General features: G+C 37.4%; 1 long non-coding RNA gene across 2 annotated transcripts in view; it reads left to right on the forward strand.

Annotated features, from left to right (window-relative positions):
• The window catches only part of LOC104658371, a 29764-nt gene extending 11899 nt beyond the window's left edge, over positions 1–17865 (forward strand). The window contains exons 3-5 of one of the 2 annotated variants that reach the window (XR_747424.1): positions 244–305; positions 16479–16645; positions 17817–17865. This is a non-coding gene — a long non-coding RNA (uncharacterized LOC104658371). The other variant, XR_747423.1, reaches the window with a different exon arrangement.
• The last annotated feature ends 857 nt before the right edge of the window (positions 17866–18722 follow it).

The following is an 18722-nucleotide window of genomic DNA, read 5'->3' on the forward strand; positions in this document are numbered from 1 at the left end:
GTTATAAACCTCCTGAGAACAGTGACTCTAATAAAACTGGCATATTAGAATCTCCAAAATAATCAGGTGCAACTAAACATGATTAATGATGAACCAACTAAATTCACATACAAAGCATATTAAACGGTTGTGGACTTTAACTTGTATCAAACTTCCTCTTTAATCTGATTATTTGATAAGAGCAAATATACTAGCAGTTTTACTTTGCTCACATATTTTAATCCCATGCTATTTTTACTGTAGTGGATTTTTACTTGCTAGAGTAGAAAGAAGATCCAAACATTTGATGAGAAAATATACAGAAGGTAATTTCTACAAAATTTTAAATGTTTTTATTCAATGCTCTATCCTGATTTTTAAAAAAATTCCTGGCTCACGCCTGTAATCCCAACACTCTGGGAGGCCAAGGCGGGCGGATCACAAAGTCAGGAGTTCGAGACCATCCTGGCAAACAGAGTGAAACCCATCTCTACTAAAAATACAAAAAATTAGCCAGGCATAGTGGCGGGCACCTGTAATCCCAGCTACTCCAGAGGCTGAGGCAGGAGAATCACTTGAACCTGGGAGACGGAGGTTGCAGTGAGCCAAGATCGTACGACCGCACTCCAGCCCTTGTGACAGTGTGAGACTTTTTCACCAATGTAATGAAACTATTTTTGACGCCAGCAATGTTTGCTTTAAGGAAGTTCTCGCTTTTACAATAACAATAACTAGGACCATAATAATGAGTAGACAGACTGGACGTTATTTTTTTTGGTTCAGGAAAGCACTGCTTAACATAACTCCTCTGTATATGCCTGAAATGTAACCATGAACCATACAGTTGCTTTTCACATCAAGGATCAAATTCTTGAAGATTTTTCCTTATGTTCTTTTTCACTAGACCCTTTCAATTGTCTTTCCTTTGGCTGTTCTTACTTTTTTTAGCCTCAATAGTCACCTTCCATTTAGCCTACCACCGTGAAGGAAAAAAGAAAAAAAAAACTAATATTTTCTAAACCTCACTTTAAACCTGTGTTTCTAGATGTGGATCTTTCTTTTGGGCAAATGAAAGTATATTGGGTCTACACATGGTGACTGTACAGATTTGTTTTTAATTACGAAAGAACATGGCGACTGCCTTTGAATTCTCAACATTCAACGTGGTCAGCAGGAGTAAACTTGGCACTTTGAGGACAACGCAAGTAATAGCAGCAACAGCAAATACAGACCTTAATCAAGCAATTAATACGTGCCGAGTCTCTTGCTAGACATTTTAACAAGAGTTATTCTACCTATGTCACACACGTGTAGTTAACTGCATAGTAAACGGAGGCTTTTAGGGCGTAGGTCACATGTCTGACTCACAGCTGCAGTGTGGTGGATCCAAATCTCTCTGAGGCCAAATACTGCCCAGCTTGAATGAACACTGTGCTCCATGCTTGAAACAACTGCTCCAGCCATCAGAAAAGAGCCTCCCGTTCAACTGAAGTCTGCATATCAGATTCTTATGGGATAATTCATAAAGGATCCTTGAAGTTAATTCTGGATATATCCTGAAATAGAGTGTCTCCTCGGTTTTTTCTTTTTTTTTTTCCCACAACCGAGGAGGCACTGGTGCCTACTTATCTGAATAATGGGATTTCTCTTTGATGCAATTGCAGGTTTTACTAGGCCTTTCCATAAATATGTTGAATATTTTTCCCTGTTGTACATGTCTGTGTGCTGCAGTGCCCTTTCTACTTTCATACCAACTTATTTACTTTTAGCTTTTGCTACATTTATAAAATATCACAGCTGATGTTGAGGAAGATGACGATGATGATATCTAGGTTTCTTTATTATTTTAATTAAAACCAATCTTTTACTAAACAGCAGATAGACTTAAGAAAATTAAATGAATCTATCTATCTATGAGAATCTGAACTACAAAATTATAGTTCCCAAAGCAGTCAAAACGTCCATAATATAGAGATGTGCTGAGGACATCCTTGGTAAGTGGAAGTCCATGTTGCTAAGCCCATGCATAATCTCCATCCCTGCCACCGTGGCCACTTTGTCCATGGGCCCATTGGGCGATGGTAGGGGTGTATGGAAAAGAGGCTGAGTGCTGTCCACAGAACAGCTCATTCTCTACTTGATTATTAAAATCCTCCTCTGCTGAGGTCACCTATTGGTAAACACTTACATAGGATACAAATATCTTCACAGTTTTAGACCACTCAGACATGTCCATCCACATAACTTATCCCCAAATTTATTGGTCACCAATTTTCCAATCATGCTTCTTCCAAGTTCTTGACCATCCAGCCAAGCCATTGGCTACAGACCATGAATCAGTATATAATCGCACATGTGGCCATTTAAAGTGCACAACCAGGTGCACTGCTCGAAGTTCTGCCCACTGGGAAGATTTCTCTTAACCACTGTCATTCAGGGATGTCCTAGGAAGGGGCTGTGGTGCTGCAGCTGTCCACTTTTGGATGCTGCCTGCCTATCATGCAGAACCATCTGTGAACCAGGCCCTAGTCTTCTCTTTCTGTCTCAACTGATCATAGGAACCTCCCCGTGAGGCTATTGGTGCAGGCTGGGAAAGAAGGCAGAGGGGCAGGAGTGGAGACCATGGGCATTTGAGCTACTTCCTCATGTAACCTCTGCACAGGCTCAGGGAGAGAAGGCAGGGTGGCAGCCATGGAGATCATGGCCACTCTGTTAGCAGTATATGCTGTTAGCCACTTCCTTATGTAACTTACTTGTGCTTTCAGGACCTGCTTGAGCCTGATCACATATATACCACTTCCATTTGATGATGCAATGCTGCTGCGCATGCCCAACTTTATGGCTAGATGGGTCAGAAAGCACCCAGTTCATGATAGGCAGTTCAGGTCACATGGTGATTTGATGACCCATAGTCAAATGTTCAGTTCCCACCAAAGCCCGGTAATAGGCCAAGAGCTGTCTCTCAAAAGGAGAGTAGTTGTCTGCAGAAGATGGCAGGGCCTTGCTTCACAATCTTAGAGGCCTCCACTGAGATTCACCTATCAGGGCCTGCCAAAGGTTCCAAACAGCATCCGTATCTGTCACGGATACCTCTAGCACCATTGGACCTGCTGGGTCATATGGCCCAAGTGGCAAAAAAAAACTTGCATAGCAGTCTGGGCCTGTTACAGAGCCTTCTCCTGTTCTGGACCCCTCTCAAAACTGGCAGCCTTTTGGTTCAATTGATAAGTAGGCTAGAGTAACGCACCCAAATGAGGAATGTGTTGCCTCCAAAATCCAAATAGGCCCACTAGGCATTGTACTTCTTTCTCGGTTGTAGGAGGGGCCAAATACAGCAACTTATCCTTCACCTTAGAAGGAATATTTCCACCGGCCCCACACCACTGTACCCCTAGAAATTTTACTGAGGTAGAGGGTTCCTGAATTTTAGTCAGTTTTATTTCCCATCCTTTGTCATGCAAATATCTCACCAATAAGTCCAGTTTGTTTTCTGCTTCTTGCTCGCTGGATCCAATCAGCATAATGCCATCGATGCAATGGACCAGTGTGATGTCTTGTGGAAGGGAAAAGCGATCAAGTCTCTTGGAATGAGATTATGACACAAAGCTGGAGAGTTGATATATCCCTGAGGTAGGACAGTAAAGGTATATTGCTGGCCTTGTCAGCTGAAGGCAAATTGTTTCTGGTGGGTTTTATGGACAGGCATGGAGAAAAAGGCATTTCCCAGTCAATGGCTGCATCCCAGGTACCAGGAGATGTGTTAATTTGTTCAAGCAATGAAACCACATCTGGTACAGCAGTTGCAATTGGAGTCACCACTTGGTTAAGCTCACAATAATCCACTGTCATTCTCTGATCTATCTGTCTTCTGCACAGGCCAAATAGGAGAGTTGAATGGAGATGTGGTGGGAATCACCTCCTCTGCATCTTTCAAGTTCTTAATGGTGAAAATAATCTCCACAATCTATCCAGGGATGTGATATTATTATTGATTTGCTATTTTTCTAGGTAGAATCAGCTCTCATGGCTTCCATTTGGCCTTTCCAACAATAATAGCCTTCACCTTGCTAGTCAAGGAGACAATGTGGGGGTTCTGTCAGCTGCTAATTAGGTCTATGCCAATTTTGCATTCTGGCACCGGGGTAATGACCACAGGGTGAGTCCAGGGAACCACTGAACCCACTGTAAGTTGAACCTGAGCTTAAACTCCATTAATTACCTGACCTTCATAAGTTCCTACTTTAACTGGAGGACCACAATGACATTTTGGGTCCTCTGGAATCAACATCAGCTCAGAGCCAGTGTCTAGTAGTCCCTGAAATCTCTGATCATTTCCCTTTTCCCAGTGCACAGTTACCCTGTTAAAAGGCCAGAGGTGTCCCTGGAGAAGGTTGGGAGAAAGATTATCAGCATAAATTGTCGATAGTGTAGTGGGATCCTTCCTCAAGGGGACTCGACCTCCCCTGCATTAAGGGGCTCTGGGTGTGTAAACTGGCTCAAGTCTGGAAATTGATTGAGGGGCCATAATTCTCATTTTTTATAATTCAAATTAGTCTTTTGTCCATTCAACCTGGAAGTTTTCTGCTCATGTAGATTAAGTAGAAATGCAGTAGGCTTTGTATCATTTTCACTTCTAGGAAGACTGTGATTAGTTAGCCAATGTCAAAACTCTACAAGAGTCAGACTATTTTGATTGCTACTTTGGCTCTGCTGTTCATTACAGTAGCAATACTCACTTTGCCTTTGATGGTTGAGTGCCACTACTTTGCCCCTGCCACCATGGGATCCAATTATTTCCCAATTATTCCCATTGTATTTAAATTTTGTAGTTGAGTGACTGAGGTTCCTGCTATTAGATCTGACATGCAGAGAAGAACAATTACAGGGCTCTTCAAAGATGCAGGTGCTGCCCTCACAAATCTATTTCACAAGGCATTGGTCAAGGGTATGCCTCTGGACCCTACCAGCTGGGATGAGTAAGTCTAAAGTGACTAATCCACTTCACTATCCCGATATCCCTAAGCCTTTGGATCTCTTCCTTTACATTAAACCAAGAGAGATCAAGCATTTCCAGCTTGCTTACAGTGGGCCATCTTTTAATCCATATTTCAGCTAACCAAACCAGTAAACTATTAGAACCTTTTTTGATTCTCCAAGCTGCAACATTAAAAGTGGAGTCCCTACTTAGCGGGCACAAATCAATAAATTCAGCCTGATCCAAGTCTATGTTCCTTCCACCATTATCATATACCCTTAATAACCATTCTCATGCCTGCTCTCCAGATTTCTGTTTATATAAATTAGAGAACTCAAACAGTTCCTTTTGAGTGTAGCACACCATGTAATGGGTCACATTCTCAACCTCACCTCTGGGGGTCCACCAGGACTTTAGTCTAGATACAGGACTAGAAGCAAACAGAGGTGTCAGGGGTGACTCCTGAGGAGAATTGACATTATTTTGCCTGGCAACTGCCTCAGGGGAGGCCATTATTGTTGCCTCAGGCAGTTCCGGGGTTTATCTCCTCAGACAAAGGTGGAAAGGCTGATGGCAGCATGGGTTGGGGAGGGGATGTTGCCACTACTGGAGACAGGGAAGCTACTTCTTCTGGCAAAAAAGGTTCATCAGAGTTTACAAGCTCAGTGTCCCCAGCTTCCTCAGAGTACTCCCACATATCCTCATTCCAAGTTGCAGGGTCCCATTATTTTCCAATCAATGCCCTCATTTTAACAGTAGGCACCTGACGAGATGGAGTATGCATCTTTCATTGCAGATCAGCCACTCACACGATAAGAGCTTGTGTCTGTTTTTCTACAATTTCAGCTCTTTCTCTACAGGAGATAAGACTCTCACTTGGGGCAATTTTAGCAGATTTGAGGCTCAGTATCTGCTTCTGAAGGCAGGAGTTAGAATCCCTGAGTTCATCATTTTCTTTTGTCACTTTGTCCAATGAGCTTAGGAGCAACCAACAAGCTTCATTATGTTCCTTGGTTCTCCACATATAGTCAAAGGTATCATGTATAGAGTCACTAAATTTCTTGCCTCTCATAAGCAGTGAATCATGAGTGTCAAATGCATTTATTTTGCATAACTCTCTACAGGGGTCATACCAAGGGCTATCAATGTTCTCCATACTATAGAAGTAGAGTCTTTAGCATTTTGGGGTCTAATCGTATTAAGCAACCAACTCCAGAAACCCCGAAACCAAAAAAAGAACTCCATCCTTAATATTTTGCTCCTCTAGTACCACTCCTGGTACCAAAATTTGTATTAGGGTTCTCTAAGGAATAGAACTAACAGGATACAATATATATATATTATATATATAATATATATTTTAAGTAATAGGGTATATATATTTTCATATATATTATTTAAGTGACTTTAATAACATATATATACACACACACATATATATAAAGGAAAGTTTATTCAGTAGTATTAACTCACACGATCACAAGGTCCCACAATAGTCCATCTGCAAGCTGAGGAGCAAGGAAGTCAGTCAGAGTTCCAAAGCTGAAGAACTTGGAGTCCAGTGTTCTACTGGCAGGAAGCATCCAGCATGGAAGAAAGATGTAGGCTGGGAGGCTAGGCCAGTCTAGTCTTTTCACATTTTCCTGCCTGCTTTATATTCTGGCCACACTGGCAACTGATTAGATGTTGCCCACCCAGATTAAGGGTGGATCTGCCTTTCCCAGCCCCCTGACTCAAATGTGAATCTCCTTTGGCAACACCCTCACAGACACACCCAGCATCAATACTTTGCATCCTTCAGTCCAATCCAGTTAGCACACAGTGTTAAACACAAAGGGTAAATTTCTTTAACACAGTCTATTTCTGTACTCTTTGCATAAGACTACAGTTTAAAAATTGAGAAGCTAATATCACATGTCTCATTTCCAGGTAACATTTATATTCTTTTTTCTTAGTATAACACAAAAATGTTGGGTTTAGTTGTTATAACTCTGGTAACTTAAAGATGGCTACAAATGACTCAAAAGGGGAGTTTTACGTCCTCTCCCCTTAACTCTGGATTGGCCTCTGACTACTTTGACAAATGCAGTGTGGAAGAAATGATGCCATACAGCTTTTGGACTTAGAATTCAAAGGGACCTATAGTTTCTTCCTTGGTCTAAGTGGAGCCCTGAGCTAAAATATGTTTGACTATCTTGCTGGAGATTTCATGGAAAGGCACTAAGATTACACAGAAAGGATAAAGGGCCAACCCAGCCCTGCCTGCTAGCTGTCTCCTCCAAGATGCCACACACTTGTGTAAAGTTATCTTGGACATTCCAGATCAGAAAAATTATTAGCTGAACTTCTCCAAGTCACCCCAGTTAATCCTAGGTGAGTAACTGCATTGTCCAAGCAAGCACAACTTGAATTCTTCACCCACTTAATTGGGAGATAAAAGAAACATGTTATCTATGTCACTAAATTTTGAATGAGTGCATTATGCAGCATTTATCACTGGAACAATAGATATTAAAGCTTCTTTTAAGCAAAGAGGAAGACAACTGTGTCTGTGATACAATTTTAGAGTTTAGGAAAAAAAACCCTGTTTATCACCCTACCACAAAACTGTAATGAAAACAAAATAATTATCTCTTTATCAGTTTAATCCAAATAGAAGCTTCTTTAACTCTGAAGTAAAAGGGATTGGTGTTTGTCACATAAAAGGATAATTCTCAAGTATTGCAATTAGCACATGCAAAAACTTAAAATTATCTCAATATACTATTGTTTTTAAAATAGTGAAGGTTTAGGAACATTTATAATAGCATATTATATAGACTTCATAATAATGATATCCAAACATATACCCAATATAATAAATTGTTTTAACAAATATTTATTGACTTCCATTATATAAAAAGATGTATTTCTGACCTTCCACTACATGAAAAGCACTGGAACTCATATCTTACTGAATATAATGAATAGAACTAAATACATAGGTAGGTAGATGCTTCATGTCTGTCCAGAACATTAACAGTCCCAAATATGTATCACTGTGTTTAAGTGACTTTAGTAAGATAATTTAAAACAAACACATCTGTACAAATTTAGAAAGCTGTATAACAGAAAAGACTACATTAAAGAGTAAAAGTGTGCATAATGATTCTATTTTAGTCATAATAAATTGTAGTGGAATTACTCAGGTTATGACAAGGGCAGAAAATGGCTTGGAAAGCAGTGGTTAAAAAAGAGATATTACTCATATTTTTATAATTTTTTCTTAGACCTACTCCAGATATGCAGGAAAGCATTTTAATCTACAGTTAAAATACCCTCATCAGCCTGGGAAAGGTGGTGTGCTTGAAAAAGACGTCAAATTTTAATTTAATGGACCACCTTAAAATAGTGTCTCAGTGCGACTAACTACATTCACAATATTAATGTTCATATCTTACTTGAAAGAACAATAGTAGTGTAACCAGGTCACTCATGCAAATAAGAAGACTCCTATCTTATAATAACAACTTCCCACCACAATTTGATCAGGCTCAGTGATCTAAAGGTAATAAATGCATTAGTCAACAAACCAAACAGCAGATACATAAATCAGCTGCCAATAACAGTCTTTCAGCCATCCAACCTTCTGGGATTGATGTGTTTAATTAAGAAAAATACATTGTGTGGTGTTGAATCACTAATGATGTTGTAAAGCAAATAGTATTTAAATGATTTACCTTACAATATCTGTGTACTAATTATATTATCAACACTGTATGAACAGATGATATAAAAGAAATAGAAATAAGATTTATCATGTTGTGAGTTTTAAAATCATGAGCAATAAGCACTTCTTTGAATCAAAACACAAAAATGACAATCATCATAAACATGAAAATTGCATTTGTTGAAGGTACAGTTGTGAGTTTATGCTTTTATTTTCCAATGAGCCTCCAAGGTCCTAATTGTTGGTTATCATAATAAATATATTCTATTCTCTCAAAGAATATACTGTGATTATATTAGGATAATGAGTTCCACCTGCCAAACACATAAACAAACAGAACAGGTAAAGTTAACAGGACACAGCATAAAATAAAAATCACAAACAATAAGATGTCTGCTGGTTCTTGTGCCTTAACTGGTTGGAGGTTCAGGGAAGATTTGAGACAATAAATTAATGTCTTACAGGAATCCTTTTCTACATTTTCCTCTGACCGCTACATTAGGACTACAAGTCCATATGATGACACATCCCATATTGAGTACACATAGTAATTGAGATTACAATCAACCATTACATTTGAGTCACTATGCAGGCTTGACTTTCTTATCACTGCCTTAGTTTCCTCATCTGGGCCTCAGGATCCTTATCCAAAAGGGAGTGAAATAATAGCATCTACTTCACATAATTATAAAAATTTAGTTAGTAACAAATATAAAGTTCTCAATGTCTGACATAATGTAAGTTCCATAGAAGAATAAAATATGATTCTCAATTGTTATCATGGTTCTGACAATGACTTTAATGACTTGGGACTTCACTTCTTCTTAAAATACCTTCTAGCAAATAAGACTGCAGTTTTCCTCTCATAGATGGCAGAAACTTAACTTTAAATTTAAGTCAACATTAAATTGTAAAATGTACTCTTTCTTTATTGTGCCAAACTCAATCTGTTTAACGATCCCCAACTAACTGCTGGAAGTATAAACATTTGAATCACTGACTATGATGAAAAAAATGTATCACAGTCCATTCCTAGAGTTGGAAGTGGGATCAACCCTAACTGAGCCAAAACATGTTCACGTCAAATTTCAAATATGTTTATGTATGCATTAATACACTCCAATATTTGAATCAGTATCTGAGGGCTTAGTATATATACAATGCATCTGTGCTGAATGCAGTGTTATGTTTCACTAGATAGTCTAATATTTATTAACCTATTAGATAATATAGATAAATACATGTGTGTAAGTGTGTGTTTGTATATACATACTCATGGCGAAAATGTGTATGTGGGAAGAGAAGAAAATTTTTTTAATTTGAAGTTTTTATATAGTAGGGAAAATTACATGAGTAGGTAAGAATTGGGATAATTTAAATTAAATAATATTAAGCACCATGGAACTTTGCAGTTTGGTGCAATAAACTGACAAAAAAGTTTATGTGAGAATAGTGAGAATATAAACAAAACTACAATTTGTAGTATGTTTTAAAAGTAGTAGATAACGAAATTGAAGGAAAGATGGACGTCACAGTTAAGAGAAGAAAATTGGACTTGATTCCAAGAGAGGAGCCAAATAAATCCTTGAGTCCTCTACTGATATGGTGCAATCAGAATTTTATAAGGATTGGTCTGGCTTAAATGGACAGAGACTGCAGAAGGTAAAGGCAGTGGTTGCCAGATGGTTATAGTAATTTAGGATTGAGGGGTTAGAGCAGTGGACTGAAGTAGCACAGTGGTACAAGCAAAAACAATCAAGGACAGGCTTTAATGGGAAACTGAATTTAGAAGATGGAGGAAAAATATCCAGACAATTATTTTTTTCTGAGATTTTTAGTTTAGTATGTAAAAATTTATGGTAGTACTAATATAGAAGGGGGCAGGGAGAAAAAAGTTAATATTATACAGTGAACGCTGATTTTAATTGCTGAACTTGTGATTCTTGAAAGAAGAAGTTTAAAATGGAGAAATTTCAGCAAAAGCAGAGATTTATGTACATAGGAGATTATGTATATAGGAGTGAGGCCCATGTGAGAGGTCAAACTTAGAGCATCTCAATGAAATCCCCCGTATTTCATATATTTCAATGCCAAACCTGAAAATTACGCTAGACTTCTGAATTTCAAATCAAGGAAAGCTCATTTAAAATATCCCTTTTGTTAGGTCTCCTTTTACCAATTCTGCCACTTTTATTAATTCTACCAATTCTGCCGAAAAGAGTAAAAATGCATCTACACAGAATGCCAATGATTGGAACCCAACTTATTATTTAAATATAATTGTGTTGTCTTTATTTATGATTAAATTTGTTGTTTTGTACAAATCAATGGTACCTAAGCGTTTAAGCTATCCAAAATTTCTCTCTTGTAAATTGTTTTTAATTATTAAGGAAACAAAGCACATAGTCTAATTTGTGGAATCAGGAAGTTTGATTTCACTAAAATAAGAGAAAAATGAAGTTGTAATCAATTTAATGTCTTCTGCTATCAGTAAAAAGCAAGAGGCACACATCTTATCTTATGCTAAATGCAAAACAGATGTTGTTCAGTGCGTTTGACTCTGGACCATTTTAATTTTTTACTTTTAAGACAATATTTAAAGATGCCAGATTGTTCTAATCACAAGTGTCAACCATTCATTAGCTTAATGGAAAAAGGTAACAGGTTATGTATATAATAGTCACCCAGGGAGAAGATATACATTTACAGCCCATAACACTTATGTAGATAGATTGTAGACATAATAATCTTCCACAGAAGAGAGGCAAACAATTACTCTAATGGAAAGCAGCACAATGTGATTAACATTAAATGCTACCCAAAGACAGATATTTGTGGTGAGAATGACATAGAGGACAACTGTATAACTTGGCCTTATCTTTTGGACAAAATAGGTAAGGAAAACAGATGTGTTGAGATGCCTCAGTTGAAGAACTGTTGTAGATTTGCTTGTTATTTTTGAAGGAATCCAAAATATATTTTTCCTAGCATGGTAAATTGAGTTCCTAAAGTGGATTCCAAAAATAACTCAATTCTCTGTGAATATGGTGAGGTATAACTCCCATGATTGTATTAGCTTTTATGTCACAGTTGATGTTAAGATAGATTATATTCCTGGTTTTTAGTGTCTAATTACATGAGCTCTTAAAAGCAGAGAACTTTCTTCATCTGATGGCAGAAGTCAGAGAGATTTAAGGCATGATAAAGACTAGATGTACAGTTGATGAACTGATGATTCAATGGGCCACGTTAAAAGAAATTTGGTGGCTTTAGGAACTGAGAAAGATCATTGGCTAAAAGCCAGCAAGCAAAGGCGAACCTCAGCCATACCCTGCAACGAACTAAATTATGCCAATAATGGAATGAACTTGAACAATTCTCCCGTGAGAATCCACGTGACCAATAATTTGAGTTTAAACTTGTAAGGCCTTGAACATAGAATCTAGGCAACCCCACCTCTAGACTTTAGACTTATAGAACTCTGAGTTTGAAAAAATAACCTTAGAGAAAAAATTATTGGTTTTATTAAAGCTCAAAAATCAAACATTAGTCATGTGTTAAATGCCAGCATTACGGACTTTTAAAAAGTCATTTTTAATGATTGCCGTTCTAACTGGTGTGAGATGGTATCTCATTGTGGTTTTGATTTGCATTTCTCTGATGGCGAGTGATGATGAGCATTTTTTTTCATGTGTCTGTTGGCTGTATGAATGTCTTCTTTTGAGAAATGTCTGTTCATATCCTTTGCCCACTTTTTGATGGGGTTGTTTGTTTTTTCTTGTATATTCGTTTGAGTTCTTTGTAGATTCTGGATATTAGCCCTTTGTCAGATGAGTAGATTGCAAAAATTTTCTCCCATTCTGTAGGTTGCCTGTTCACTCTGGTGGTAGTTTCTTTTGCTGTGCAGAAGCTCTTTAGTTTAATTAGATCCCATTAGTCAATTTTGGCCTTTGCTGCCATTGCTTTTGGTGTTTTAGACATGAAGTCCTTGCCCATGCCTATGTCCTGAATGGTACTACCTAGATTTTCTTCTAGGGTTTTTATGGTATTAGGTCTAAAATTTAAGTCTCTAATCCACCTTGAATTAATCTTCGTATAAGGAGTAAGGAAAGGATCCAGTTTCAGCTTTCTACTTATGGCTAGCCAATTTTCCCAGCACCATTTATTAAATAGGGAATCCTTTCCCCATTTCTTGTTTCTCTCAGGTTTGTCAAAGATCAGATGGCTGTAGATGTGTGGTATTATTTCTGAGGACTCTGTTCTGTTCCATTGGTCTATATCTCTGTTTTGGTACCATTACCATGCTGTTTTGGTTACTGTAGCCTTGTAGTATAGTTTGAAGTCAGGTAGCATGACGCCTCCAGCTTTGTCCTTTTGACTTAGGATTGTCTTGGCAATGCGGGCTCTTTTTTGGTTCCATATGAACTTTAAAGCAGTTTTTTCCAATTCTGTGAAGAAACTCATTGGTAGCTTGATGGGGATGGCATTGAATCTATAAATAACCTTGGGCAGTATGGCCATTTTCATGATATTGATTCTTCCTATCCATGAGCATGGTATGTTCTTCCATTTGTTTGTGTCCTCTTTTATTTCACTGAGCAGTGGTTTGTAGTTCTCCTTGAAGAGGTCCTTTACATCCCTTGTAAGTTGGATTCCTAGGTATTTTATTCTCTTTGAAGCAATTGTGAATGGGAGTTCATTCATGATTTGGCTCTCTGTCTGTTACTGGTGTATAAGAATGCTTGTGATTTTTGCACATTAATTTTGTATCCTGAGACTTTGCTGAAGTTGCTTATCAGCTTAAGGAGATTTTGGGCTGAGACGATGGGATTTTCTAAATATACAATCATGTCATCTGCAAAGAGGGACAGTTTGACTTCTTCTTTTCCTAACTGAATACCCTTGATTTCTTTCTCTTGCCTGATTGGCCTAGCCAGAACTTCCAACACTATGTTGAATAGGAGTGGTGAGAGAGGGCATCCCTGTCTTGTGCCAGTTTTCAAAGGGAATTTTTCCAGTTTTTGCCCATTCAGTATGATATTAGCTGTGGGTTTGTCATAAATAGCTCTTATTATTTTGAGGTACTTTCCATCAATACCGAATTTATTGAGCGTTTTTAGCATGAAGGGCTGTTGAATTTTGTCAAAAGCCTTTTCTGCATCTATTGAGATAATCATGTGGTTCTTGTCTTTGGTTCTGTTTATATGCTGGATTACATTTATTGATTTGTGAATGTTGAACCAGCCTTGCATCCCAGGGATGAAGCCCACTTGATCATGGTGGATAAGCTTTTTGATGTGCTGCTGAATCCGGTTTGCCAGTATTTTATTGAGGATTTTTGCATCGATGTTCATCAGGGATATTGGTCTAAAATTCTCTTTTTTTGTTGTGTCTCGCAATCATTAAAAAGTCAGGAAACAACAGGTGTTGGAGAGGATGTGGAGAAATAGGAACACTTTTACACTGTTGGTGGGATTGTAAACTAGTTCAACCATTATGGAAAACAGTATGGCAATTCCTCAAGGATCTAGAACTAGATGTACCATATGACCCAGCCATCCCACTACTGGGTATATACCCAAAGGATTATAAATTATTCTACTACAAAGACACATGCACACATATGTTTATTGCAGCACTATTCACAATAGCAAAGACTTGGAATCAACCCAAATGTCCATCAGTGACAGACTGGATTAAGAAAATGTGGCACATATACACCATGGAATACTATGCAGCCATAAAAAAGGATGAGTTTGCGTCCTTTGTAGGGACATGGATGCAGCTGGAAACCATCATTCTTAGCAAACTATCACAAGAACAGAAAACCAAACACCGCATGTTCTCACTCATAGGTGGGAACTGAACAATGAGATCACTTGGACTCGGGAAGGAGAACATCACACACTGGGGCCTATCATGGGGAGGGGGGAGGGGGGAGGGATTGTGTTGGGAGTTATACCTGATATAAATGATGAATTTGATGGGTGCTGATGAGTTGATGGGTGCAGCACACCAACATGGCACAAGTATACATATGTAACAAACCTGCACGTTATGCACATGTATCCTAGAACTTAAAGTATAATAAAAAAATTTTTTTAAAAGTCATTTTAAATATAAAATATGAATAGCCATGAATAAGCAAAATGAAGATGTGCCATGATTCAAAGTTAATTAAATTAAGAGATACGCTTAGGAAGAGTGCAGTAATATAGCCAGAATGCCATAATGGCATTTTTGGTCAATGACAGACCACAATGATGGTAGTTCCATAAAATTATAATGGAGTTAAAAGATTCCTGTCACCTAATGACATTGTAGCCCCATTGTGAGATCATAGCACAATGCATTACTCACTTTTTTCTAATGTAAACATCCTGCTGCTCTGCCGGTCATATAAATGTCTAGCACATACAATTATGTGCAGCATATAATACTTGATAATGACAATAAACGACTATGTTACTGGCTTAGGCATTTACTATTTACTATTTCCTATTACTTTTATCATTATTTTAGTGTGTACCCTCTTCTACTTATAAACAAAAGAACTTCACCATAAAACACCCTTAGACAGGACTTTCAGCACATGTTGCAGAAGAAGGCATTGTTATCATAGATGACAGCTCCATGTGGATTATTGTTCCTGAAGACTTTCCAGTGAAGCAAAATGTGGAGGTGGAAGACAGTGATTTGAATGATCCTGACCCTGTACATATTTGTGTCTTCATTCTTAAAAAAAATTTTAAAAGATATGTGTATACATATATATAAATCATATATATATTTATATATAATTATATATATATACATTTTAAATAGGAAAAAGCTTATAGAATAAGGACATAAAGAAATAAAATATTTTGCACAGGTGTACAATATGTTTGTGTTTTGAGCTCTTATTACAAAATAGTATAAGTTAAATAAATCAAGTTTACAAAGTTAGACATTTATAGTGAGCTGAGGTTAATACATTATTGAAAAAAGAAACTAATTTTTTATACATTTTCTGTAACCCAAATGTACAGTGTTTATAAAGCCTACAATAGTGCACAGTAATGTCCTAGACCTTCACATTCACTCAACACTCACTCGCTGACTCACCCAGAGCAGCTAGCAGTTCTGCAAGTTCCATTCATGGGGTCTATACGGCATAGCTTTTAAAAAAAATCTTTTATATTGTATTTTTACTGTACCTTTTCTACATTTAGATATGTTTAGATACACAAATACTTACCTTTATAATTGCCAGCAGTATGCAGGACAGTAACATGCTGTATAGGTTTACAGCCTAGGAGCAACTGGTCGTGCCATGTAGCCTAGGTGTGTAGTGGGCTCTACCATCGAGGTCTGTGTAAATACACTCTGCAATATTTGCACCAAGGCAAAATCACCATGTGGTACGTTTTTTAGACTGTATCCTTGTCATTAAGTAACACATGACTACACATATATCTTTATTTTGCATATTGAGTATTAAACTGAGAGATGGTATTTCAAAAAAATATATTTGACATATGTAGTCAGGCTTATCAATATATGATGAAATGTAATATGTGGCTAAATATAAATTCTGAGTTTATATTTTCTTTAAATTACCATCATTATTTATTCAATATCTAATCTATTTGCATTTACATATGAGAAAAAAATTGTACTTTTCATCTACAGTTTCCTCATGCTTAGATTTCTCTTAATAAGGACTTAAATATTTAAGATATTTCCTTTTTATAAGGAAATAAATAAAAATAAAGGTCATTTTATTGCAAAAGTGATTAAAAGAAATAATAAATATTCATCTCTATTTTTAAGGGAGGCTGATCCCGGGTGCACTGTGGCAGGTGGCAGTATAGATTTTTGTGAAGCAGCGGTGTGCAGTGATATGAGCAGCAGATGAAGAAGAAAGGAAATGAAGTCGCTCAATTCTAATACGGCATTATTACTTCTATATTTGGAGTCAACATGTGGAATTTCTAGGTGTGAGTAACTCATGGTGCTGTGCCCTCCTGCTCCTTTCTTTTGTGGTCACATTGCATTTCCCGTATATTTTTGTCTCTCTCTTGTGATTATTTTGCCACTCATTTCTAGTCGAATGTGTCTGTCTCTCAAATTTGTGGGAAATAGTAATTCCTTGATTTTCCTATCTCATTCTTTTACATATATATATTTGTCTCCCGGTAATATGAAGCTTTTTGCATCTGTTGGGCATATTTTTTTTTCTACATGATTACACTGAGGAATACAAAATATCAACTCTGCCTATTTGTGTAGGTTACTTATTTTGATGGCTTTTATATTAAGTGACCATTATTTAAAATCATGATTCAAGAGTAATAAATGTGATTTGATCGCTACTTGATTGTACAAATGAACCATGACAATGATCCAGCATGATTTGCAGATGGCCAGATTAGAAAACACTTTGAGTCATTAGAGTTGAAACTTGTGAATAAAACAGGTAAGTTACTCTTCACTCGCTCTCTCCATTATCTTCATTTTTCTGTGTCTTCCATGATATTACAGTTAAGCAATTTCCAGTAAGATCACAAATCTGTTTCTAAATGCAAAATACTTTTTAAATTCCTTATCACATAACCTTTCAACATCTGATAATATTGGCCATTCTCTCCTTAAACCAACCTTACCTCTGAATATCTTAGCTTGTGTTCTTCCTACTTTCTACAACATTTCTTGTCCATATTCCTATTTGTTCCTATCCTCTTCTTCCCAGTCATGAAATGTTGAAGTCCTCAAAGTTCTCTCACAGCTCTAATTTATTATTCTGTATTTTCCCTGTAGATGATCTCAGCTACCAATTATAGGCAGGTGACTACTCCTTATTTTTGCATAACAAATATAGACTTATCTCAATTTATCTGTCAATTTACAATTTCCTTTTAGATGTCTGACAGCAGCTGAGACTTAATATGCCAGAAGCCAAGGTTTAAGACTTTATTCACTTGTTAGTTATCTATTGCTATGCAACAAATTACCGCCAAACTGGGTGGATTAGTAAAAATCTTTATGTATTTATTTTCTTTCACAGTTTCCCTAGGTAAGACATTTGAAAATGGCCTGACTAGATTATTTTGGCTTGAGGACTCTCAGGGGATTCAGTCAGATTTTTTTCATTACTGCAACCATTTGAAGGCTTTACTGCAGATAGAGAATACTCTTCGCAAGTGCCTTAATTACATGACTGACTAATCAGTGCTGGCAGTTATCAGAAGTCCTCAGATGTTCTCCACAAGTACGTTTCTTGAGGGTTAAGTATCCTCATCACAATGGATGACTTCTTCCAGAGTGAGAAATCCAAGAGACAAAGCTGGATGCTGCAAAATTAGCTACACAGAATTCTACTGGTTATCCAGGTCAGTCATGATTCAGAATGGGAAGGCAGGTCTGAAGAATATGAGGATAATTGGCAGGGCACAAGAAGGCACGGCACAAAAATAATGAGGATTATTGGAGCCATCCTGAGACTTCACTTCCGTACTGCATATGCTTATATTTTTCTCTATTTTTCATAAAAATAGTTTGGCAAGCCAATAATCTAAGAGTCATTCTTGAAAGCTCCCTCCCCTTTACTATTTCATGTTCACTTTATTGCTTATCCCTGTATTTTTTGCCTCTTCAGTGTGTTTATTTTTATTTTATTTCTTTTCTTATTTTTCTAGACACACGGTCTCATTCAGATGCTCAGGCTGGAGGGCAGTTGTGTGATCATCACTCACTGCAGCTTCAAAATCCTGGGCTCAAACTGTCCTCCCACTTCAGCCTCCAGAGTAGTTAGGACGGCAGGCACATGCTAACATCCTGGCTAATTTTGTTTTTAAGTTTTTTGTAGCGATGGAGTCTCAATATGTTGCCCAGGCTGGTCTGGAACTCCTGGCTTCAAACAATCTTCCTGCCTCAACCTCCCAAAATGCTGGGATAACAGGAGTTGAGCTATCATTCCCAGCCTCAAATGTTTCAAATCTACTAATTTTTGGATGCTACTGATACCACTTTAACCCAAATATTTCCAATTGCAGGTATTTTTATTTGCCTGAAGTT

Source organism: Rhinopithecus roxellana, chromosome 15, assembly GCF_007565055.1.
Source record: "Rhinopithecus roxellana isolate Shanxi Qingling chromosome 15, ASM756505v1, whole genome shotgun sequence".
Lineage (NCBI taxonomy): Eukaryota > Metazoa > Chordata > Mammalia > Primates > Cercopithecidae > Rhinopithecus > Rhinopithecus roxellana.